Below are 26,278 nucleotides of genomic sequence, written 5' to 3'. Positions count from 1 at the left end.
CTCCCCCCCTTCTACACCCTTCTCCTTCCCCCCTCTTTCAAAGGACTAGCCATCTTAATTCAGGTGGTTTTTCAGGCGACTGCCGGCAACCTGACAGTTGCCGGCAATCCGCTGATGTCGCCTAAGTGGGACAAGCCCATTAGGGTGCTAAAGACTTAAAGAGTCTTGGCATCACAAAGAGTTGTAGAAATGTAAGATAAAAAAGAAAGGGAGAGATTTCACCATGAAGGTATTCAAAAATACGATCATATGAAGGCATTGCTTAGCCAGGAGCCAATGCAGGTTGGAAAGCAGACTGGTAGTAGGTGAGTATCACAGGATGTGAGTTAAGACGTGAGCAACTGGATTTTGACTGACCTCAGATCTATGAACGCTAGAACATGGGAGGCTGGCAAGGAGTGAATTAGAAGAGTCATGAGGGGAGTGTTTATTTGTCATGCACACCAGATATGAACTGGAACAATGACATTCTTACATACTGTAACTTTATGGGGCATAGGTGCTTTGGTAGCAGATGACCTTAGGTAGAGCAGGAGGCAAACAAACTTACAGATGTGGGAAATGCAATCAGAAACTCATCCCAAGGTCATATGTACAACATCAGATGGGGAAGATTCAAGTTTCTGTTCTGGCTGTGCCAGGGCAGGAGATGGAGTTAGTGGCTGGAAAACAGAGTTAGTGGCAGATACAGAAAGCATTGACTCCATGCTTTCCAATATTCTTTCGTACACTATCAGGAAAGACATTTTTGTGTCTTATTAATATGATTACTACATCTCGTACTAAAGCTGTTATCAACACCACTATATCCTTTGGGAAACCAGGAGCAAATGTGAATCACTAATGGACCTGTCCCACTTGGCGATTTTTTAGGCATCTGCCGGCGACTGTCATAGTCATAACAGGTCACCGCAAAACTGGTGACAACCTACGTCATCCTGGCGACAACCTATGACAGCACCTGCATCTGGAGAAGTCAAGCTATGCTCATTCGCGTCAAACCCAATGTCTCCGAAAAATGTTCAACATGTTGAAAATTTAGCGGCGACCAGAAAGACGCTACAACTTTTTGCGCGACTCAGGAGACTATTCCCGGCGACCACCGGCGAACATGTGGCAACAGACGAGTCACCTGTAGTTGCCGAAAAAATCGCCGAAGTGGGACAGGCCCATAACTAGGTTCACCAAGAGGATTGGAGAAGGAGAAAGCAAGTCTTGGTTTCTCAAATCTGGGAACTTTCTTGAGAGATTAAGTAATATGCTAATTGTGGAACTCTTTTCTGTATTATCGATGATATCATAAAAAATGATTTAAAAAAAGTTGTCATGTCGTTAATGTATAAACATTTATATTTCTATTAAATAATTGTTTATCACCTCTGACATGGATACCTGGTCATTTTTAAAACAATTAACATTCATAGAATCATTTTAAAATTTACAGACACCAGGGGCAAAAGCAAGCTTCAGGTAATTTTATTAAAACAGATTGATTTTTCAGGTTTTATCTTGACTGCTGAGCAAAGGTTTTAGAATAAGCTAAAATGATGTATAATTCATGAGGTGTGAATTATTTATTAAGAAAGAGCAGATTTTATGAATTCCATTAATTAGTATGGTAGTATAAAAAGAATGTTTCATGCAATTGAGTTTTCAGCAAAAATGTACAACGGTCAACTCCAGGAATGCAAACTGACCTGAGAAAATTAGGAAATGTGATAAACCAAAAAAGAACAATAGACAATCATTGTCAATACCCTTTGTCTTTCATTTGAGGTGGAACTTGTCAGCCCCAGAGGACTTCAATTAATCTGCATATCCAGTAGGTAATCGTAGAATTTTGCAATATTCGTACATACCTATTTAAACATTGGAAAACTGCAACATGGCAAAATGAGATTATGGCACATTTTCTAAACTTAATGATGCCAAAATGAATCTGCTAATTCAATATTACATAATTGTGAGTAAAATGTATTTACTGACGCATCGATGTGATGCCTTTTGAAATGTATTTATGAAGTTAGTAAATCAGAAGGTGAAGTTTTGTGAATTGTACTGTCAGTTTTCTGTCAATCTATTCAATATTTAGTGACATAAAGCACCATCTGATAGAAAAGTTACATGTAAATCGCATCAATGAATATCCTTGGTGACTCGTTGAAAATCCAGGACTCTGACACATAGCAACATTTTTGTAGCATCATCAGTACATTTATTGGTTCTCCATTAGCTTTTCAGCATTACAGCAACTGAGGATAAATGCTGGTCTCTGCCTTTAACAGGCACATCCTAAGATTAGTGAAACAATGTGTTAACTTTGCCACAAAAAAAATTGATTATGCCTTTCATGGCAGATACAAATGGATACTTACATCTACCCACTTTGTCCAAGGAATTATCCTCAGCAGGGCAAGGAACAATTATTTGTCAATGTCAAAACATTCTACAAGAGTCCTTTATTCATCTTGTATTCGATGTGTGGTTGTAACAAGATCTCTCAAGAAGGCGGTGCACTAACTTTTGATGGACATGATCTCTTTGAAATTGGGTTCATAATCACAGGTCATCCACTCCTATCTCCTCTTGTCTATGACACAATGACATGTGATATAAAGACTGCACAGAAAGAGAGTTTTATTAATGGATTTTGTGCTTGTTCCTGCCCACAACCAGAACTCACAGTTCCCAGAACTCACAGTTCCCAGTGCTCAGCACTGACACAGGCTTGATTGGGTCAGGGAGGAACCGACTGCTGATTCCCTCTACATGAAAGGACTCCCTTGCAGCAGAGTGGGCTACGAGCAGCAACAAAACCCAGGGAGTAAATCTTCGGGGCCTGTACAGGAAACGTTAAACCACATCAATGTAAATCCCAGATCAATTTTCCTTGGGACAGTGCCAGAGGGCCTGTTCTAGATTGAACATGTGGTATTTGCTTATTACAATGGGAGAGTCTAGGACTAGAAGTCATAGCCTCAGAATTAAAGAACGTTCCTTGAGAAAGGAAATGAGAAGGAATTTATTTAGTCAGAGGGTGATGAATCTGTGGAATGTTTTACCATAGAAGGCTGTGGTGGCCGTCAGTGGATATTTTAAAAGCAGAGGTAGATAGATTCTTGTTAGCACGGGTGTCAGGTGTTATGGGGAGAAGGCAGGAGAATGAGGTTAGGAGGGAGATATAGATCAGCCATGATTGAATGGAGGAGTAAATGATGGGCTACTATTTGGCTCCTATCACTTATGACATTTGTTTGTCCAGATTTAGGTGTTTCAGGCATATTTTGCTAATTCATGATTGACCTTAAGAAGGTGTTGATAATATGCCTTCTTGAGCTGCTGCCCTTGAAAAGAAGGTACACTCACAGTTGGATTGGGAATTCCAGGAGTTAGATTCAGAATGATGAAGACTCCGTGATTCATTTCCAGATCAAGTGTTAATGTAACTATGTGCCTACTGCTCTTATTGGTAGTTATAGCCCTGGAGTTTATAGATGTTTTTGGAAGAGTGTAGGCCAGTGTAGCGGCAAATTTTTATATCGTTCAAGAGATTACTCCCTCTAGCCACTAAATGTACAGCATGTTTAAGGGTAATGGCTTTATACGCAGGCGAGCTCACCGTCGGAGACCTTCAGAGCTTCTTCACAGATAAGTCTTCAAAACACAGTCCTTTTGATTAATAAATTCTTTATTGTTGATGAAAAACAATAAGATACATCAAAACTTCTTCCGACTTGTTACTATAATCTTCATCGAACTCCAGCTTATCGCTTTAAACATTAGAAAACTCCTTGTGGCTCCATTACACTTCGCATGGTCAAAGGGTAAACCTTCTCCATGCTGGTCCGAAGCTAAAAGTAAAAATTAAGCGTCTGTGTCAGAAACTTAGCTCCAAACATGCCTTAAAATATGACATAAATCCCACCCACAATATAACAGGCAGTCTAAAATTTAAAGACACATGCCATCATTAATGACACACAAAACAAGCCAAATGGCCACTACAGCCAGTAACTGGTGCATTTTGTAGAATATGATATCCATATGGCATACCGTCATAGAGAATATCCATACAGCAGCCTCAATGCATTAGTATTGGAAACACTAACAGCTCGTCACACTTGAGACCCTTCAGAAGATTTTAAGTATCTCTGATCATCACATGCTAGAAATTGATTAGAAATGTAAAGTACTGTAAGGAAAAAGAAACAAGGCTCTTATGGCACCCACCTTTGTATTGAGGACTGTGACCTGATTCAAATTGCAAAATACATGGAAACTGGTAGTGTTGCAGATAGTGAGGAAGGTTGTCTAATGCTAGTCTAGGGATATAGATAAGATGGAAACCTGGCTAGAGCAATGGCAAATGGTTTAAGGTGAGAAGTAGACACATTAGAGGGCATCAGAGGGGAATCTTTTTCATACAGAAGGTGGATGAAGTTTAGAAATGTGCTGCCTGAAGAGGTGGTGGTGGCAGAGACTACACCAATATTTGCTAAGCTTCTAGACAAATACTTAAATCACATTGGCAGCTATGGACATAATGCAGGAAAACACAATCAAAGTTAATAGGTACACCCGGCACATAGACTCATCGGGTGGAAGGTCCTATTGTGTGCTGCATAACCGTAATTGTATGTATTGCACTACTCATCACCACTATGGCTAGCATAAAGCTGAAGGGCTGATGCAGCATGGTCAATGGCTGGACAATTAAACACCGATTGAAGCACTGGAACAACTAAACTTTATTTTTGGATAGCACAACAAATCACCCTATAGGATACCTAAACCAACCGCGGGTTCAATCCTTGTATCTGCCTGTCCAAGCCCTTCAGCAGAGACACCCTAAAAGGTCACGCATTCTCAAGCGCTCTTCCAGAAGATCGACAAAGGACCTCACGGGGGCTGCATTTTATAGGTCCGCGAACCTTGAGGGGCTGCACTACAGAAAGGTGGTCTGTTTACAATCCAATCCAACATAACAAATTACAACAGTACCTTATTGACAGTTACACAGACTAATGACAAAATCTCATTTATATTGTTGCAGGAGAAGCTTCTAGAGGAAGCGAACAGAACTTGAATAATACAACATTTACCCTGGAATCCAAACAAACCGGCCAGACGCTTAACACTTTTACCAATCAACAAATGGCAGGGTAACTGTCTAGCAACATTATTTACAATATGTACACTTAGTTTGCATTTATCCAATTAACCTCATGCATTTTACATTTCCTTGGATGTCCTCTGCAGAAATCCCATCCATCTGTCAATTGATAATGCAACACTGATCTGGGTCCCAGACTTAGTGGCACCATTCAGAAGCTTGTGCTTCTGCAGAGCACACCAGACTTGACCAAAATGGCCTAGCAATACATGAATACTCACTAAATTTTGGGTACTATGGCTGCTCGGTTTTAGCCAGGAAAACATTCCTCCCTTTTATCAAACATGATACCAAAGATACATTGTTGACTGGTACATTAACAAACGAATTAACAACAAGATAATGATGTTTCTTCTCAGAATCTCATCAAGCTTCCCCAGTTTTCCTGGGTGTAGCTTCATGATTCCCGTCTGATGAGTCTTCACCTCCCGAGTTTTCGTGGGCGCGAACCCCATCCATGTTGCCAATCCCTCTGTACTACTTGATCCATGGCAAAAAATTATAATTCCTAAGAGAACTTGGGATGAAGTAAATTACAATCCCCACTTTCACTAATGCTTTCCTCTCCATTCCTGTCATCCACTATCAACCAAAAGCCCTCTTTCTGTATACTATTACTATTCTGTGATATAACTTTCCCATATTATGATCAACACTAACATGTAGTCAGTTATCTCTGCAGTCACATGGTGGTTTCCAATGTACCTCTAATGAAGGTTCCTCATATAAGTGTCAACTTGGTTCAGTCCAGGTTTCCCTACAGGCATGACTCTCAGTCAAAACAATCATGGGGAATGCTTCAATTCAGCAAAATTCAGTCTCAGCCTTTAATTTACTATTTCAAATTTCAAGGTCTGTCTTACCACTTTTCAATCCATAGCTTGTGGCCGACAAACACAATTTAATTCAATTGCTGTGGAATTCCCAGCTGTTTAATTTCATCAATTTAATTCCATATGTTGTGGTTCATCATTTTAAATCAAGCCAATTAAGAATACCGAATTTAGGGAACATTTTCTTTACACCTTGATAATAGTAGCTGCTTTATTATCAAGGGTTGGATAAATTTCGATCCACTGGTCAAATACATTGACTCTGACAACAAGTACCCACTCCCCTGGTACCTCTTACAACCCAATCACTCCTTCTTTTCCAGCAACTCTTTCTAGGCTGTCAGCCTTGATTTCTTGAAGGGAGGCTTGGTCCTTTGCACTTCCTCATTCCCTATTCTTTTTATGCCATCTCTCACGTTCTCTAAATGTTCAGTCATGTTCTTACTCTACCAGACTTCTGTCAAGTTCCTGTCCTTCCTTTCATGACTGTTACCAATCGTTCACTCTTCTCTGGCTATCTATCTGGGGGTGAGACAATAGAAAAAACAGGTTAATTTTCAAATTTCAAATTTCAAATCTTCCTAAGCCATATTCCATAACCCATTTCCAATTTTCAAATTTTAGAGTCCTTCCAATTCATCACCACACAATTCAGTATACATTATACATTATTGGCAAAAGTAACCACATATTCCCTGCTTCTTTTTCCAATTCTGCATTCTCCACAACATGTGGCCAAAACTCTCAAGGTTTAGTACCTGAAGCTCAATTTTCAACAAATAATAACTCAACAGTCCTCATTGGATGTACGAAGGAACTGCAGAAGCTGGTTTACACCAAAGATAGCGAAGATAGACACAAAATGCTGGAGTAACTCAGCGGGTCAGGCAGCATCTCTGGAGAAGGGTCTTGACCTGAAACGTCGCCTATTTATTTTCTCATGAGATGCTGCCCGAACCACTGAGTTACTCCAGAATTTTGCATTAGGCATTCATCTACCTTACTCCTGAGGTAAAAGGATGACATTGAAAATGGATCTTAATGCCCTACATATTTGCATTTACATGTTTTAATAAATAACCTTTTGAAATGGTCTGTCAATATTAAATATGAGCACTGATCCCTTCTTTCACACGCATACAAGTACATGCACACACACATATACGCACATTCATTATGTTTTCATTGATGAATTCATTCAGAAAATATTTGAAACCTCTCAGAGTCTAGTTTTCCATATATATTCCCCACTGTTACAATTTTAACCATATGCTTTGATTATAATTTTATTGCCTCCCTGCTATTGATAGATTTGGAGTATTTACCAAGTTAGATATATCAGCAAAGAGCTCAAATTTCGTTTTGTATAATTTGTTATGGATTATTTAAAAATAAAAAACAACATTTTCTTATGAGATCAAATTTTTTTTCCAGGAATTGACTTTCCAGTCCTTCAGCGCCAATCAATACATATCATATATGAATTCTATATCTGAATTTTTCAGTCACATGCCTGGACCTGAACATTTACAATTATCACAGCGGTAAGTAACTGGTTCCATACTTTCTGAAAGAAGAGTTTGATCGAACAATGTCATTAGTAGCTGTGGCTTTGTAGCTCACATCCTTGCAACTATTGCCTGCTAGAGCAACAGGGCCTTCTGGGCAGCAGGTCCTCAGAAGTGCCCACTTTAGTGATTCTATGAAATCATTGTATAAGTTAAATATTTCCTTGCTCATTTTTCATTTCAGTAAATTCCTACAAATGAAAAAGGAATGAAAGAGGAATTTACAAATCTTCTCGCAACCATACCAATTGAACATAAACTAATTGTGTTGCACTACCAATGTTTACAATCTGAGTTCGTGGAGGGACTGGCTTTAAGCTGATGTTCTTAAATTAGTGCAAAGTAATCTGAAAAATCAATTGAGCTCCAATAACTTCCATCATTTTGAATTTCAGTCATCTTCTACATGGTTGGGTTGCTGTTAGGCAAATTGGACAAAAAAAAATTGTTTAAATTCTTTGCACTTTGTGAAAGTATCCCAACATCAGTATCTATTCTCCATGTTCATGCAGTGGTCACAGATAACATCCTCCAAATCCTGCTCCTGCTCTAGATTCTACAACAAGCGCAATACACATGTTAGGAATTACTAAAGCCATAACACTGCAGTTATCCATAATGATGAGGTATGTGCTGCACATGAACCTGTTCCGCAATGAAACAACAACAAGTGGTGAAGGATAATACAGGATCGGACAGCTGGAGATTATGGGGAGAGGTTGGATAGGCTGGATTTGTTTTCCTTGGAGGGGGCTGAAGGAGGAGAAATGCATGAAGAGTTTTGCTACTTCCGCTACGGAATATCATCCTGTATTATCTAAATGAATCACCAGGCAAAAAGGACTGCAGAGCTTCTTCTTCTTCTTCTACTTCTTGCGTATGATGTGCACAACCTAAAGTTGTAGGACAAGTTGTTCTATTTGATCTTATTTGATTGTGCATGCCAGGTTGATTGCATTCGTCGAAACAGGGCGGACCATGTGAAGGTTGCAATCTCCCACCCCGCTGCAGAGCTAATGCTGCTAAATGGGATAGGTACTTGATGGTTGCTATGAATGTAGTGGGCCAGAGGGCTTATTTCTGTGCTGTGTGACTCTGTGATTTCATGATTCTGTGATTTAACGGTTGCAGGGATAGTTAGGAGCAAAATCCTGCAGAGATTTGAAAATTTAAACTTGGCGCACTTGAAACTGAAGAACTACTGCACCCAGTGAGGTTAATGGGATGATGATTTGCATTATGGATGGTGATGATCAAATGGATTTTGTGCAATGCAGGATCAAGGCAGATAACTCAATTTGGGTTCAGATCCTGACCTCATGCACTGCCTGTGTGGTATTTACACATTCTCCCTCTGACCACATTGGTTTCATTCAGGTGCTCTGTTATTCCATATCCTCAGATTGTTTCTAGGGCAGCACAGTGGCACAGCTGTAGTTGCTGCCTTGCAGCTCCGGAGACCCGAGTTTGATGCTGACTATGGGTGCTGTCTGCATGGAGTTTGTACGTTGTCCTCGTGACCTGCGTGGGTTTTCTCTGGGAGGTCTGATTTCCTCCCACACTACAAAGACGTGCAGGTTTGTAGGTTAATTGATGGTAAAATTGTAAATTGTCCCTAGCGTTTGTAGGATAGTGTTAATGTGCGAGGATCGCTGGTTGGCCCGGACTCAGTCGGCCGAATGGCCTGTTTCCGCGCTGTATCATTAAACTAAACTAAACTCATTCCCAAGATGTCTAATCGGTCATTGTAAAGTGGTGGAGGTGGGCTCGAGTTAATGAGAACGTGGGGAGAATAACATGGAATTAGTTAACTCCATAACTCCCTTGTCAATTCTTCCCTTCCCTCTCGGTCCACCCCCTCCCCGGGCACTTTCCCTTGCGGCCGCAGGAGATGCAACACTTGTCCCTTTGCCTCTTCCCTCGACTCCGTTCAAGGACCCAAGCAGTCATTCCAGGTGCGACAGAGGTTTACCTGCATCTCTTCCAACCTCATCTATTGCGTCCGCTGCTCTAGATGCCAGCAGATCTATATCGGTGAGACCAAGCGGAGGTTGGGCGATCGTTTCGCCGAACACCTCCGCTCGGTCCGCAATAACCAAGCTGACCTCCCGGTGGCTCAGCACTTCAACTCCCCCTCCCACTCCGCCTCCGACCTCTCTGTCCTGGGTCTCCTCCATGGCCACAGCGAGCAGCACCGGAAATTGGAGGAACAGCACCTCATATTCCGTTTGGGGAGTATACACCCCCGGGGCATGAACATCGAATTCTCCCAATTCTGTTAGTCCTTGCTGTCTCCTCCCCTTCCTCAGCTCCCCTGCTGTCTCCTCCCACCCTCCAGCCTTCTGGCCAAAGATCCAGCCTTCTGGCTACTCCTCCTTTTCCCTTTCTTGTCCCCACCCACCCCCACCCCCGATCAGTCTGAAGAAGGGTTTCGGCCCGAAACGTTGCCTATTTCCTTCGCTCCATAGATGCTGCTGCACCCGCTGAGTTTCTCCAGCTTTTCTGTGTAACCTGGAATTAGTTGAAAATGGGTGCTTGATTGCTGGCACAGACTGGATGGGACTGTATGGTTGTACGGCTCAATTACGTTAGGCATATTGAAGTGTCAGCAGTAAAGTTCTTTACATTGTGCTTAAGGTTACAATCGTGTGCTTGTTACCTTTGAAATATATAAACATTCTTCACAGAACTACAGCCTCGTAAACATGTTTTAATACCCATTTGGAGTGCCATATTTAATAATACTATGCAAATTGATTTGTTGCACTTAGTGAACTAACCAGGAATTGTGCACTGAATCAGCCACTCGAGTTCTTCAGGAGCACAACATACTCAGATTTCAGAAGATCAAAGGCAACCAGTTGGTATCCACTACTGTCACACCAGTTAACTTTGAAATTGAATATTCATCCTATGCCCCTGAAATACACAAGCTATGACATTAGGCTTGTTGTCATTTTTTTCTCAGTGTAACAAGTGCTGCTTTGCTTAGTATTCTGTGCACAAATCACAAGTGCATGTTTTTAGCATTATTTATGTAACTCAATAACTATGTTGTACAGAAGAGCAGGCATCACACTTGCACATCAGAAGCTTGCAGTGTAGACTGTCAAATTGGCTTACCATGATCCATTGACTGTGCGAGAGGAAACCAACTGGTACACGCACTGCATTATTAGATACTACACTTACATCTACAGCATCAGCAACTACTATACTTGGATTCCTACACACTGCAGTTACTGCACAAGCACCCTCTAAACTTGCACCACGACCTAAATATTGTGAATGCTACCCTGGAAGAGAACACAGACATTGGTTCACTTGTCCTTTGTGAATTTGGAAGATTTTGTGGAGTTTTTATCAGTGTATTTATCCAGAGCTTTTAGATCTTGCTGTGGATAGACCAAGTCTCAGAAGCATGGAGGAGGGCAGGCATCACTGTTGCCCAATAGACTATGAGTTTTGGAATCGGGTCTGACATCTTGAACTTCATGTACTCTTTTTCTAATTTCAACAAAGACTATGTTGGTGCATTGAAGATAGTGGTGAATTTCATCCTTAAAGGTGTCTTTTCATGAGGAGGTAGCTCCTTAGATATAGTCCAAACTTTCCATGGTCTTGCTGTGGACCTTGTTGATGGAGAGGTTGTGGCAGTATTTTGCTACATGCTCGGAATGCTAAGGGTCCTTGGTCTTGTTTTGTCTTGTAAACCCGACCCAAAATGTCACCCATCCTTTATCTCCAGAGATGTTGCCTGACCTGCTGAGGTACTCCAGCACAATGGCAACAGGTGAAAACACAAGCTTAAACTAAACTAAACTAAACTAAACTAAACTAAAGCTAAACAATCGGCACTGGTAAAGGTGGTTCATGGGTTTCCACCTGAATGAAGCAGCAAAAAGGATGTTTATCACCTCCGTAAGACATTACGATAAGTAAACCCACACCTGCACTTATACCTGGTACAACCACTAGTACATCACTCACACCCACACCTTCACCTGTACCTGTACCTGCTATGCACACACCCATTACACACACATCCACTACACCCACACTACGGCTGAGTTTCTCCAGCAATTTTGTATACCTACACTCACACTACTCCTGTGTCTTCCACATCCACATCCATATCCACTAAACCCACACCTACTACACCTAGATCGACACTAATACCTACACTTACGCCCAGACCTACAGCAGGATGAAAAATAGATGAAGGAGCCCCGTGAGAGTGTAGTACTTTAATCTTATAATCAGTGTAATCACGCACATCTCACAATATATCATTTGCAGTGTTTGTATTTACATAATTTCATTTGTGAAATTTGCTTGATTTTAATGGTGTTCCATACATACAGTATGTTAGGTCGTACATTTCTGTGTACTGCAGTTCATTCAATGCAGTAAACATCAGCTCCACAAGAAGTCACAAAGTCCATCTCTCAATGTGCCACAACTTGGCAGAAGGATAGCCAGGACAGCATTGAATTCGTATTTGAGTCAGAAGGAAAATAAATGTTGCTTTGAAGCAGCCCCTCGAAGACCCTGCAAAGGATTGATGATTAGCAGTACTGGAACACAGACACGGCAAACTGCAGTCGGAAAAGGGAAAGTAGTTGGGACGTTGAAGGTCTGATGTCCGCTGATGTACAATAATTCAGTAAATCCGCATCCAGTGCTCAGGCAACGTCAATTAAAAAGACAGCAGTAGTCAGTACTACTGTGAGAGATGGAGAGAATCCAATAACCGGAGGAATCACAGGAGGGTTGAACACAGTGCAAGGACGTCTTCTGTGCAGCAGTGTCACTGTTCAGGCAGGAAACAAGAAAAAACAGCGAGTCAAATGCAGCCTGGAAGTATACAAATGAGCATGAGGATCCTTCACTGCAAATATTAAGAGAATGGAACTGCCTCTTACAATTGGAAATATTCAGGAAATAAATGATCACTTTAAAAATGCATCAAAGAGTGTAAGAGAATTGTTTGATTGACAGATCAGCTCTGAGACCAACAGTTGCTTCCTTCTTCTATTGAAGCACTCCATCAGAATCAAAATTTCAAGATTTCAATTAGGTTTAATGATTATATGCACCAGATACATAGAAAATAGGTGCCCTTCGAGCCTGCACCACCATTCAATATGATCATGGCTGATCATCCAACTCAGTATCCTGTACCTGCCTTCTCTCCATACCCCCTGTTCCCTTTAGCCACAAGGGCCACATCTAACTCCCTCTTAAATATAGCCAATGAACTGGCCTCAACTACCTTCTGTGGCAGAAAGTTCCAGAAATTCACCACTCTCTGTGTGAAAACTGTAACCTCCTGAATCTTCTGAATTTTGTAGCCGGCAGGGCAGTACTCTGCATATCGCCAACTTGGACAATTTTTAACATTTTTATCAAGCCAATTAAGCAAGCCAATTAACCTACAAACCTGTACATCTTAGGAGTGCGGGAGGAAACCGAAGATCTTAGAGAAAACCCTAGCAGGTCACGGGGAGAACATACAAACTCCATACAGACAGCACCCGTAGCCGGGATCGAACCCGGGTCTCTGGCGCTGCATTTTGGTGCAAGGCAGCGACTCTACTGCTGCGCCACCGTGACTGCCAACGAACAGGAATAATTAATTTTTTACTTGCTGCAGCTTTACAGATACGTTAGAGGCAACACCAACAAAATAAATATTCAATAAATTATGTTATTCTAAATCAGATCATGATAGGTCAAAAACCAAAGTACACAGAAACCATAGTCGTGCAAAGTCTGTAGTGGTTTGTTGCTGAGGTGGGGTTGTGGTTAGGGTGGTGCAGGTTCAAGAAGTTGTTCTTGAACCTGGAAGTAGTGATTCTCAAGCCCAGTAGGTTCTTCCTGGTGTGAACAGTGAGAAAATAATTATGACACAAGAAACTGCGGATGAAATGAAATGAAATGAAATGCCTTTATTTGTCATTGTAAGCACTGCCTACAACAAAATTGTTGTTGCCATTCCATTGGTGAATAATATACAAACATAAAAACACAGGACACAATTTAAAAACAATGTTAAAAACTAGGTATTAAAATAAATAAGTAATCAGTACTGTACATGGTGATAGTAAAAGCTCAAGGTGGGTAGTAGCATGGAAGAGTGCAGCATGAATAATACTCAATGTTTTTTCATGTTGAGTGTGAAGATTGCTTTGGGGAAGAAACTGTCTCTGAGTCTGGAGGTGCGTGTTTTGGCTGACCTGTAACGCCTGCCAGAGGGCAACAGTTCAAAAAGGTGGTGACCGGGGTGTGTGGAGTCTTTGATGATTTTAGTGGCTCTGCTGAGGTAGCGTGAGGTGGCAATATCCTCCAGAGAGGGCAGTGGGCAGCCGGTGATTCTATCTGCTGTTTTAACCACTCTCTGGAGCCCTTTCTTGTCTGCAGCAGAACAGCCTGCATACCACACTGGCATGTAATATGTCAGTAGACTCTCAATGGTCGCCCGGTAGAAGGCCACCAGCTGCTTCTTCTTGGTGTTGTGCTTCCTGAGCACTCTCAGGAAGTGGAGTCTCTGTTGTGCTCTCTTGACGGTTGCAGAGATGTCGGCCGACCAGGGGAGATCTTCGGATATGAGGGTTCCTAGGAATTTGAAGTCTGGACCCTTTCCACACATGCCCCATTCATGCAGGGCAGGGCCGGGTCCGCATCCCGTTTCCTCCTGAAGTCCAGTATTAGCTCCTTTGTCTTGGTTGTGTTCAGTGTCATGTTATTTACTGAACACCACTCTGACAGTCGCTGTATCCCGTCCCTGTATGCTGACTCGTCCCCCCCTGAGTTGAGCCCGACTACAGTTGTGTCATCAGCAAATTTAATAATCGTGTTGGAAGGGTGGGCAGGTGTACAGTCATAGGTGTATAAGGAGTAGAGGAGTGGACTCAGCACACAGCCTTGAGGTGTGACAGTGCTTAGTGTGATGGAGGAGGAGATGTGGGGGCCGGTTTTAACTCTCTGTGGGTGGTTTGTGAGAAAGTATTTGATCCATGTGCAGATGGGGGAGGAAAGGCCTAAGTCAAGCAGTTGGCTGATTAAAATATCCAGAATTATTGTATTGAATGCTGAGCGATAATCAATGAATAATATCCTCACGTAGCTTTCCCGATGTTCCAAATGGCTCAGTGTGGTGTGAGTTGCTATGGCGATGGCGTCCTCAGTGGATCTGTTATCTCTGTAGGCAAACTGATGTAGGTCAAAGGAGGGAGGTGGGCTGGTTCTGATGTGATGCAGGACTAGTTTCTCGAAGCACTTCATCATCACAGGTGTAAGTGCAATCGGTCTATAGTCATTCAAGTCCTCAGGGACTGACTTTTTTGGAATAGGAATGATTGTGGCTGACTTTAAGCAGGATGGTATGATAGCTTGTGACAGGGAGATGTTAAAAAACTTTGTGAAGACCCCAGCGAGTCGGTCAGCACATGCCTGGAGTACTTTACTCGGTACTCCATTAGGTCCAGCAGCCTTACTTGGATTTACTGACCTCAACACACGTCCCACATCCTGTTCTTGTAGTGTGAGTGTGTGGGTGTTAGAGGCGGGTGGAGGCAGTGAGTCTGTAGCAGGCCTGTTAGCCTCAAACCGGGCCAAGAAACGCGGCGTCGGCATTTACAGTGCTGTTGGTACTGCCTTTATAGTTGGTTATGTGTTGTAAGCTTTGCCACACTCTCCGTGGGTCATTGTGTGACAGGTGGTCCTCGATCCACTTCTTGTAGGCCACCTTGGCCTTCTTTATGCCTCTCTTCAGGTTGGCTCTCACGGTGCTGTACCAGGTTTGGTTACCTGACCTGAAGGCGGTGTTGCGGTTTTTAAGGAGCGTTTGGACGTCCCTCATCATCCAGGGTTTCTGGTTGGGAAACACCCGGATGCGTTTATTGACTGTGACATTGTCAGTGCAGCTTTTAATGTAAAAAAGCACTGTTTCTGTGTATTCCTCCAGGTCCCCTTGATCGAATAAATCCCATTCTGTGTGATCAAATCAGTCCTGCAGCTGGGATAGAGCCCCCTCGGGTCATGTTGTGATGGTTTTGGTACTTGGTTTTGTTGTTCTTCTGAGGGGGGTGTATGCAGGAAACATGAGCAGTGAGAGGTGGTCTGACTGGCCGAGGTGAGGGAGAGTTGCAGTTCTGTCAGCATGTTTGATGTTTGAGTAAACATGGTCTAAAGTATTTTTCCCCCTTGTTGCACAGTTCACATGCTGGTAGAAGTTGGGGAGTACGGTTTTAAAACTTGCTTGGTTAAAATCCCCTGCTGTGATGTGTGCACCATCAGGATGGGCTCGCTGCTGTTCGTTTACAATGGCTAGTAAGTAGCCGAGGGCAATGCTAATATTAGCATCAGGAGGGATGTAAACAGCAGTGACGATCACTACACTCAGCTCCCGGATGCTGGATTCTTCAGTAAAACACAAAGCGCTAAGTAACTGAGCGGGTCGGGCAGATTCTGTGAAAAGAATGGACACATTTCATTTTGGGTCGGGATCCTCTTCAGGCTGAGAATATCGGAAAACGCATAACGAGAGTGGTGTGGAGTGGTTTGATTATATTAGCTGCATTCTTGTAGATGCCTTCGATGGTGAGGAGATCAGTACCCATGATGGACTGGGTCATGTCTACCACCTTTTGCAGCCTCTTAAACGTTCTTCTACCCTGGAATGTGGAATCTGAGGTAACTGATGGGACAGGAGTGGGTGGTGATGTGGGCAGTGGATAGCTGGTGAGGTGATAAAACCTTTCCATCCTGCACACTGCATTTCAGTGTGCTCTTGAAGCATGGAGTCCTCAATATCCGTTTAAATTCTCCTTCTCCACTTTGCGTGGGCATGGGTCTGGGTTTCCTAGGAAACAGTGAGGATGCTGTGTTTCATCAAGAAACTTTGAGCACATCCTTAAATATTTTTCACTGTCATCCTAATAATGTCTTCTCATGACAGAGCTTGGAATACACTGTGCATGCTATTGAATATGCAAACAACATGGTCTGCCCAACCAGATGCCTGAGTATTACTCAGGTCTCACTGTTGGGAACACACGCCTGGGAAGGAACGTTGATAAGGAAATTTGTTTATGCTTCAAAAGTATTTGGAAGATTTTATAGAGTCAACGTTATAGATTCTTTCCAGTACCATTTGGCTCTGCTGTAAGTAGTTCAGTAGCCTGCAGGAAGATAGAGATCATTGCTACCCAGGAGACATTGGTTTTTGGACAGTCTTTACCCATGGCCAAAGGTTTGCTGGCACATTAATGACAAATGTGTATTTCATCATCAGTATCTGCCTGTGCTAAGAGGTACTGTAGCTCCCAGGATATGGGCAGTCTAGAGTTTACTTAAATGTCCGAAGGCAATGTAGTGTAACAGGGGTGGGTTTGGTATTGAGTGCAAGGCTGATCCTCTCACACACTGCTGATTGAATGAGTCAACCCAGAGTTCAGCTTTTGACAATGCATAAACACAAGCATCGTTTGCAAACCACAGGTTTAGGCGAAGGTTCAAGTTATCTTGGTTCTGGATTGTAAGTCAAACAGTTTTCCATTATTTGTGAAGACAGGTTCCATTCCAGTGGAAGAATGATGCAATATTTTGATGTGAAAGATTGAGCAACATGTTATGGCTGTGATGCAGCCTTGGTTGACCACTGACCTTACAGAGATCAGCTCTGCTGTTGACCCTTTGACTGGGATCAGGGCTTGCATGTCTTCATGAAGCAAGCATATGGTGGGCAACTGAATTTGAAGAAATTGTTATATGGTCTCACCAGGATGAAACACAGAAACACAGAAACACAGAAAGTAGGTGCGAGAGCAGACCACCAGGTCCGTCGAGCCCGCACCGCCATTCGCTCATGGCTGAACACTAAACAGACACACTTACCACAAACAGTAGACACAAGACACAGAACACAAGACACTACCCTCCCCTTTATACCGCTATCACCCCTCTCCACCCCAAGAACCTCGTGATCTCCTGGGGGAAGCAAAAAACCGGATAAAAACCCAGGTCCAATTCGGGAAAAAAAAACCGGGAAATTCCTCTCCGACCCCAATCTAGGCGATCGACACTTGTCCAGGAGATCACTCAGGTCTTACTATACTAACCATACCTAGGTCCATATCCCTGCCCTCTCCCCGTAGCCCCTTATCCCCTTGGCAGCTAAAAAACCATCTATTATAGTCTTAAATATATTTAAAGTTTCTGCTTCCACTGCTCCCTGGGGCAGTGAATTCCATAAATTAACCACCCTCTGGGTGAAGAAGTTCTTCCTCATCTCAGTTTTAAAAGAGCCCCCCCTTATTCTGCAACTATGTCCCCTAGTTCTAGTAACATGAGACATTCAAAGGCTTTAATGTGGTCAAGGAATGATGCATGCTGGATGATGCTATGCTTTGCATTCCCCTTGGAGTTGTCAAATAGGGAAGATTATATCCATTGTACCTCCAGATGGATTGGATCCATACTGTGATTTGGAGAGCAGCTCCTCAGCCACTGAGAGAATGTTTCAAGAAATGGATACATAAATGCATACAGTTATACAGCACAGAAACAGGTGCGTCAATAGACCAAGATTCTCTTTAAACCGTTCTTATCTATGTAGCTACTGAAGTGTCTTTTAAATGTTATATTTGTACCTGCCTCAACCACCTTGTCTGGCAGCTCGTTCTATGTACCCACCACCCTCTGTGTGAAAACCTTGTTCCTCAGATCCCCTTTTGATCTTTTCCTTCTCACCCGAAACCTGTGCACTCTCATTTCAGTCCTCCTCCTTACAGATGTGGACAATGAGGTTGTGGATTTGTGATTTAAGCTCTTCTATGCTCAGTTTTACCATCTGCGTCCAAGGCTCTTTTAATCCGGTGGCCCCAAACAAAGCCAAAGATGTTTTAGAAACTTAAGTACTGCAGGAATTGAAGGATTAGCTCAATCTCCAGTTATTTGGGATTGTCCGAAAATAGTAGCAAAAGTTCAATTCATAAAACAAGACAAATATCACATGCAAGGTAGACAAAGGTGCTGGAGAAACTCAGTGGGTGGGGCAGCATCTATGGAGCAAAGGAAATAGGCAACGTTTCGGGTCGAAACCCTTCTTCAGACAATACCGCATGCAAGCCATGCAAATTCCTGTTACAGATTCAATGCATCCATTTGCCACGTATTATATATAAGGTCATAAGGGATAGGAATAAAATTAGGCCATTCGGCCCATTAAGTCTATTCTGCCATTCAATCATGGCTTATCTATCTCTCCTTTCTAACCCCATGACAGAAACAGGACTTCCAAATCTAAATCCAAGACAGCATTGTCAGCATTTCAATAAGAGAAAATGTATCTAACAGATAAAGAGAAGTCCTTAGTTTAGTTTAGTTTAGATATACAGAGCAGAAACAGGCCCTTCGGCCCACAGATTCTGGGCTGACCAGCGAACCCCGCACACTGACACTATCCCACACACTATGAACAATTTTCAATTTTGCCAAGCCAATTAACTGAAAAACCTGTGCGTCTTTGGATAGTGGGAGGAAACCTGTGATCCCAGAGAAAACCCACACAGGTCACAGGGAGAATGTCCATACAGACAAGCACCAGTCATCATGATCGAACCCGAGTCTCTGACGCTGTAAGGCAGCAACTCCACCACTGCGCCACTGTGCCGCCCGTCAATGGCGAGTTCTGAATAACAAACAACTACAATGCATGGACTGGGTTAATGGTTAGAAAGCATGTCGACAGAATTGAATAATAACTTGCTAGAATTGAAGGAAAAGTTAAAAGTGTTCATGCTGATATTGCTGCAAGAGATGTTGCAGAACATACTGGAGAAATTTATGAAGGAAAGTTTGATTCAGAACAACCATTGACAAGGAGGTAAAAGTCCACCGTAAATTGAGACAGATGTCACCCATTCCACAATTCCAAACAGAGTATAGTAAGACACTAACAAACCAAATCTGTAATTATTTTCACACGTGAAACACTCTTTCAGAGAAGAATGAGTTGTAATACATCCATATGTAAATTAACCTTTTTTTCAATCTCTTACCTTGCCCCGGAGATGCAATTGTTTTTTGGGTCATATCTCCGGTCGCTTTGCGGCCTAACATCATGGAGCTGGAGGCCTCACTCGGGACTGACTTTGAGCCCCACCGCAGGGCGTGGTCTTACCATCGGGGCCGATTCCTTGCCTTGGATCGTTCCAAACGCGGCGTCGAATTTTACCATCAAGGGCTCGCAGTCTCTGGAGAGACCGAGGCGTGTGCTCCGGAAGTGGCACGACATTCAAATTGAAGATCGCCTGGCGCGGGAGAGCTAAGATTCCCCTCGATGCAGGAGTTGATCACCCCATCGAGGAGGCCCGCTACCGGCTATGGGAGTAAGATCGTCCCATCAACTGGAGGCTTGATGCCCCTGATTGCTGGAGGACAAAGAAAGGAAGAGATTGAATTTTTTTCGCCTTCCATCAGAGTGAAGAATGTGGAGGAGTCACTGTGGTGGATGTTTATGTTAAATGTATTTTGTGTATTCTGTTGCTTTTTATTTGTATGACTTACTTGGCAAAATAAATTATTCGTATGTTACCAAACATACTTGGCTAACAAAGTATTTTTGTATTGTATTGTATTCAACAATGCTTAATGGACCATCTCTCCACACATTGCAGCCAGTTAATAAAGTTAGTTGTTGTGTAATTACCATGGTGTCAAGAGCAAGGTGAAGCCTGAATATTTTGTTGTGAATTAATTTCCAGTCTATATCGGAAGTTTCATAGAATCTTTATAACTTAAGTGGACGAGCACCAGCAATACTCCAGAACACAAGAATCTGCTTGATCGGCACCCTACCACCAAACTAAACACACCCTGCCTCCAATATAAATGCACCATGCATGTCCTATACACAAACTACATTAAATCAGCTCATCGAGGTTTCTTTAACAGTAGTTGTTAACCGCATTGCCTCTACTACCTAGAAGGAGAAGAACAGTTGTTTGCCATTTCAATAAGTATTGCAATTTCTCAACTCGAGTAATGATAGCTCATCACAGATTAAAAAATTGATGTCTTTGCGGTTTATTGAACCACTGGGCCAAGCTTTGGTACAGATGTAAGTACAGGTGCACAACCTTTCATCCGAAATTCTGGAAACCGAAAAGCTCCGTAACACGGACATTTTTTCCAGGATGTTGTCTGCACACCAAATCTAGCGTTTGGTGCCAATCTTGTCCCGAAATGACCCACGGTCAACCCAGGTCTGTACTACTGTAGCGGCTGCCTCCTCCCCGGAGACCCTTAAACATCTGTAAATCATTGCTTAAATGTTAGTCAGTTAGTTTGGAGGGCTTTTATGTGGTGGTGGGGGGGGTGGGGGGGGTGAAGGGGGAAACTTTAATTCTCCAGAGAACTTTAATACTCGATCCCTGGCTCCGCGGCGCTCCAAATCCAGTGCCGCCCGCGGCCGGACGCACGCAGCCCCAGCTCCGCGATGTTGGGAGTCGGCGGCCACAATGCTCCGAAGCTTACAGCACGGCGACCCAGAAAGGCATTGCCCGCTCCCCGCTGGTATCCCAGCGCTGCGCCGCCGCCGACTACCAACATCATGGAGCTGGGGCTGCGGGGCCAGGGATCGATTTCGCCGGGGTCTGAGCTCCAACCGGCGCTGCTCTTGGCCGGACGCCCGCAGCCCCAGCTTCGCGATGTTGGGAGTCGGCGGCCACAGCGCTCCGGAGCTTACGGCACGGCGACCCGGAAAGGCATTGCCCGCTCCCCGCCTCTCCGTCCAGGTAGGGGACTAAGAATTAAAGTTTCCCCCTTCACCCTTCACCACATAAAAGCCCTCCAAACTAACTGACTAACATTTAAGCAATGATTTGCAATGATTCCCCGGTCTCCGGGGAGGAGGCAACCGCTCCAGACTTTCCAAGCCGCCCGCGCTACCTATCTAATCTACGCTAAAAATCTTCCATTCCGACATCCGAAAAATTCCGAAATCCGAGAAGTGTCTGGTCCCAAGGCTTTCGGATAAAAGGTTGTGCACCTGTACTTCAATTCTTGCCCATTGTAAATGTAAGTGGTTGCAATGGAGATACCTGTCCTCTTCATCTTAGTGACCCATATAAGGTCCAGTATGATAGATAGGGTAGGTAGTATTCAAGAATTGATATCTCTTTTGATGAGCAGGTGATGGTATACCTTGCCATGGTGTTATCCCTCGGGAGGCTGGGCAGGTGAGAGAGGATTAGGGTACGTTTTTTCTTTGTGTGTCATTTCCTTTAGTTTCCCTTTGTACTTGGTGCAGTAGAGATGGCAGGTGGGATAGTGGAATGCTTCTCCTGCAGGATGTTGGAAGACAGGGAGACTTCCAATGTCCCTGAGGACCAAACCTGGAGGAAATGCATTCAGCTGCAGCTCATTACGTTAAAGAATTGGATCATCAGCTGGACTACCTCAGTAGATATAGAGAAGTGGCCACACCTAAACCTAAGGTATAAACAGAGAGAAGATGGGTGACTATCAGGAAAGGGAGTAGGGATGAATAGAGATAGAAAAACAGCTAGGTAGTCATATTACTGAATGGTGCGTTAACTTCTACAATATTGACTTCAACTCACTTAATACAAACGCCATAGATTTTGTTTGGTGTATTTAAGAGGGCTTTCGAGAAAAGTATGTTCAATTTGATGATGGACCAACCTGGACATTATGATGGGAAACAAATCTGGCCAGGTGACCTGTGTTTCAATGGAAGAGCGTTTTGGAGATTATGACCACAAATGCATACATTTTATGATTATTTTGAACAGGGATAAGTCTGGACCTTGGGGAACTGTACTTAATTGAAGGAAAGCAGATCACAATGTCATTAGGCAATAGCTGATGAGAGTAAATTGGGAGCATTTGTTATCAGACAAGTCAGCGTCTGATATGTGGAAGTCATTTAAAAGCCAATTGATCAAAGTTCAGGACCTGAATCGTTGGAAGACCGTGTGAGTTAAAAAATGTATGTCTGAGTCTTACACCAGGGATAAAGTGTAAGATATGAAAGGCCATATAAATATTAGGTATTACTCAGGATTTTTAGATATTGTCTGCACATAATATACAGTTTGTAGTCAGATGTGAGAATAATGGTGCAGTTGTTGATGGATAAGACTTGATGATTCGCCAATGAAGCAACTACCTGTTGAGGTCATCACCATTTATCTGACCCTGCAGCAATATCTCAGGAGTTTCACACTTGGAATTGATCATCATGGACTTCCATCAGCAACAATGGTGGATCAGGATGGTTTCTTCCTACCTTTCTTTCTTTCCTCATCTCAGTCCTAAATGGCTTACCCTTTATTCTTAAACAGTGATCCCTGGTTTTGGACTCCCCCAACATCTGGAACACTTTTATATGTTTCTATAAGATCTCCTCTCATCATTCTAAATTCCAGTGAATACAAGCCCAGTCGACCCATTCTTTCATCATATGTCAGTCCCACCATCCCAGGAATTAACCTGGTGAACCTACGCTGCATTCCCTCAATAGCAAGAATGTCCTTCCTCAAATTAGGAGACCAAGCTTGCACACAATACTCCAGGTGTGGTCTCACCAGGGCCCTGTACAGCTGCAGTAGGATATCCTTGCTCCTAAACTCAAATCCTCTCACAATGAAGGCCAACATGCTTTCTTCACTGCCTGCCGAATTAGCATGCTTACTTTCAGTGACTGATGTACAAGCACACACAGGTCTCGCTGCACCTCCCCTTTTCCTAATCTGACACCAATTGAGATAATGGGTGTGGTTTTTTGACGAAGAGCGTGTGAGGTGTCTTGGACATAGGTAGGGAGGGATTGGACCAGGGGGGGTAGGGAGGGATTGGACTGGGGGGGGGGGGGGGGGGGGGGGTAGGCCCTTGCTTACCCTCTCTATCCCCTCCCCCTTCTCAGTTCTCCCACTAGTTTTACTGTCTCCAACTACATGCTATCTTTGTTCCATCCACTCCCCTGACATCAGTCCGAAGAACAGTCTCGACCCGAAACATCACCCATTCCTTTTCTCCAGAGATGCTGCCTGGCCTGCTGAGTTACTCCAGCATTTTGTGTCTACCTACCTTTCCGATAATAATCTGCCTTCATGTTTTTGCCACAAAAGTGGGTAACCTCACAAGTATGCACATTATACTGCATCTGCCATGCATCTGCCCATTCACCCAACCTATCCAAGTCACCCTGCAGCTTTATAGCATCCTCCTCACAGTTCACACTGCCGCCCAGCTTTGTGTCATCCACAAACTTGAAGATGTCACATTTAATACCCTAAATCGTCTAAATCGTTAATATTCCCCCGACTAAACCTAGGCTTAGAGGATCTCTCTCTCTCTCTCACTCTGCCTTCTACCCTTCAACTTATCTACAAAGGTGTTCAGAGTTATTCCTGCCAAAAGGATACCTCTCTAAGCTGCGATGATCCAGCTTCTGGAAGTTTATAATCCATTCCGACAGGATTCAGAAGCAATGAACAATGTTCACTTTGATTGTCCACCAAGTATTTCCATCCTTTCTATGTAACGTCAACTGGGGCCAACAATTTGCAACTAATGAAACAAATAGTCTCTGGCAAGTTGATTTAATAATGAGGCAGAAACAACAGATTTCATGTGGAATCTGTAACGGATCAAACTCCCTCAGGAAAGTTGTGCATCTAAATTCTACCTTGCCTTTTTTCAAGTGCATTTCGATTTCTCTCAGAATTCAGATGCAACTTGAATTTGATTTGAACGTGTAGATAGTGTATGAATTTCTACCAGAGTATGCAGTGATCATTGTACCTGGCCTTAATATTCTTGTGCCAGGCTGGGAAAAATCAGTCTATGTTCCTGTTGTTGAGCCAATCAAGAGTAAAATTAGGGTGCTTTTTATTGGCAAATGTTAATGGCTAATAGTAATCCAGAAATCTTTTTGTAAAGGGATATGGATCCTGGAACAATTGAAATTTTCATGTCTGTTATTAGTTGTTGTGGCATGGTGGTGCAGCGGTAGATTTGCTCCCTTACAGCACCAGTTCTGTATTCAGGGTTCGATCCTGATTACTGGTGCTGTCTGTACAGAATTTGAACATTCTGCCCATGACAGTGTGGGTTTTCTCCGGCTGCTCTGGGTTCCTGCCACCCACCAAAGATGTATAGGTTTGTTGATTAAATGGTTTTGGTAATAATTGTAAATTGTCTCTCATGTGTTGGATAGTGCTAGTGTAGGGGGATCACTGGTTGGCGTGGACTCGGTGACCCGAGGGGCAATAGACAATAGACAAAAGGTGCAGGAGTAGGCCATTCAGCCCTTCGAGCCAGCACCACCATTCAATGTGATCATGGCTGATCATCCCCAATCAGTACCCCGTTCCTGCCTTTTCCCCATATCCCCTGACTCCGCTAATTTTTCAGCGCCCTATCTAGCTGTCTCTTGAAAGCATCCAGAGAACCCACCTCCACCGCTCTCTGAGGCAGAGAATTCCACAGACTCACCACTCTCTGTGAGAAAACGTGTTTCCTCGTCTCCGTTCTAAATGGCTTACTCCTTATTCTTAAACTGTGGCCCCTGGTTCTGGACTCTGCGAACATCGGGAACATGTTTCCTGCCTCTAGCGTTTCCAAACCCTTAACAATCTTATATGTTTCAATGAGATGCCCTCTCATCCTTCTAAACTCCAGAGTGTACAAGCCCAGCTGCTCCATTCTCTCAGAATATGACAGTCCTGCCATCCCGGGAATTAACCTTGTAAACCTACGCTGCACTCCCTCAATAGCAAGAATGTCCTTCCTCAAATTAGGGGACCAAAACTGTATACAATACTCCAGGTGTGGTATCACTTGGGCTCTGTACAACTGCAGAAGGACCTCTTTGCTCCTATATTCGTTTCCTCGTGTTATAAAGGCCTGTTTCAGTGCTGTATCTCTAAACTAAACTAAAGTAAGCTAATGGGGTTTTGTAGGTAAGAGAATTAATGAAAGGATATAAACCAAATGAGTTTAAGTGATGATTGAACATTTAATTGAACAATGTAATTGGCTGAAAATCTGAGTCGACTACTTTTGATTGTTATCCAATGACTGTTAATGAGAAATGCAGTGTCAGTAAAGGCAGGATTAATTGTGGTCTCTTTGGCCTAGATTTAGAAATAGGAAATGACCAATTGCCAAGCCACAGAGGTAAAATATAGCAGCGCCTCAGGATAAAAGGAGGAAAAAACTGCACGAAAAGTAACTGTCTAATTGTCCAGATTTTGTGAAATTTAACAGTGACAACGTTATGCCTTGCAGTTACATCTGCAGCCATACTAACATAATAATAGTGCAAGAGTTTCCTTTGGGATTTAGCAATGACCCTTTCTCTCTGCGGAGGTTGATGACCAGTGACAGGTGGTTTGTATTTAAAGCAAGAGGAAGTGCCAAGAAAAATTCAGCTTGTTGCTTCTAAACTCTGTTAATGACATCTGCCTTGGGTGAAGAGGTCAACTGTGGACCTTTGGCGTTGTGATGATGTGCACAAATAAGCCAAGAGTATCAGCCGAGTCAAGTACATTAAATTTCTCTCTGGAATGTGTTATTTTACTGCACACAACCTCCCACACATTGAAATGTAACAGTTTCTTAGCATGGATAACTCACAGCAGGACTGAACAGATCTTCCAGAATAATAG

At 43.1% G+C, this 26,278-nt stretch overlaps 1 long non-coding RNA gene across 1 annotated transcript in view; it reads left to right on the top strand.

The window, feature by feature from the left end:
* The window catches only part of LOC129702240 (uncharacterized), a 43,014-nt gene that overhangs the window by 13,647 nt on the left and 3,089 nt on the right, over window positions 1–26,278 (top strand). Inside the window, exons 2-3 of the long non-coding RNA XR_008724348.1 lie at window positions 5,054–5,162; window positions 7,441–7,550. This is a non-coding gene — a long non-coding RNA (uncharacterized LOC129702240). The remainder of the gene's footprint in view (window positions 1–5,053; window positions 5,163–7,440; window positions 7,551–26,278) is intronic.

Source organism: Leucoraja erinacea, chromosome 12 (assembly GCF_028641065.1).
Source record: "Leucoraja erinacea ecotype New England chromosome 12, Leri_hhj_1, whole genome shotgun sequence".
Taxonomy (NCBI): Eukaryota; Metazoa; Chordata; class Chondrichthyes; order Rajiformes; family Rajidae; genus Leucoraja; species Leucoraja erinaceus.
The sequence above is the reverse complement of the archived record's forward strand: the minus strand, read 5'-3'. Positions and strand labels throughout refer to the sequence as shown.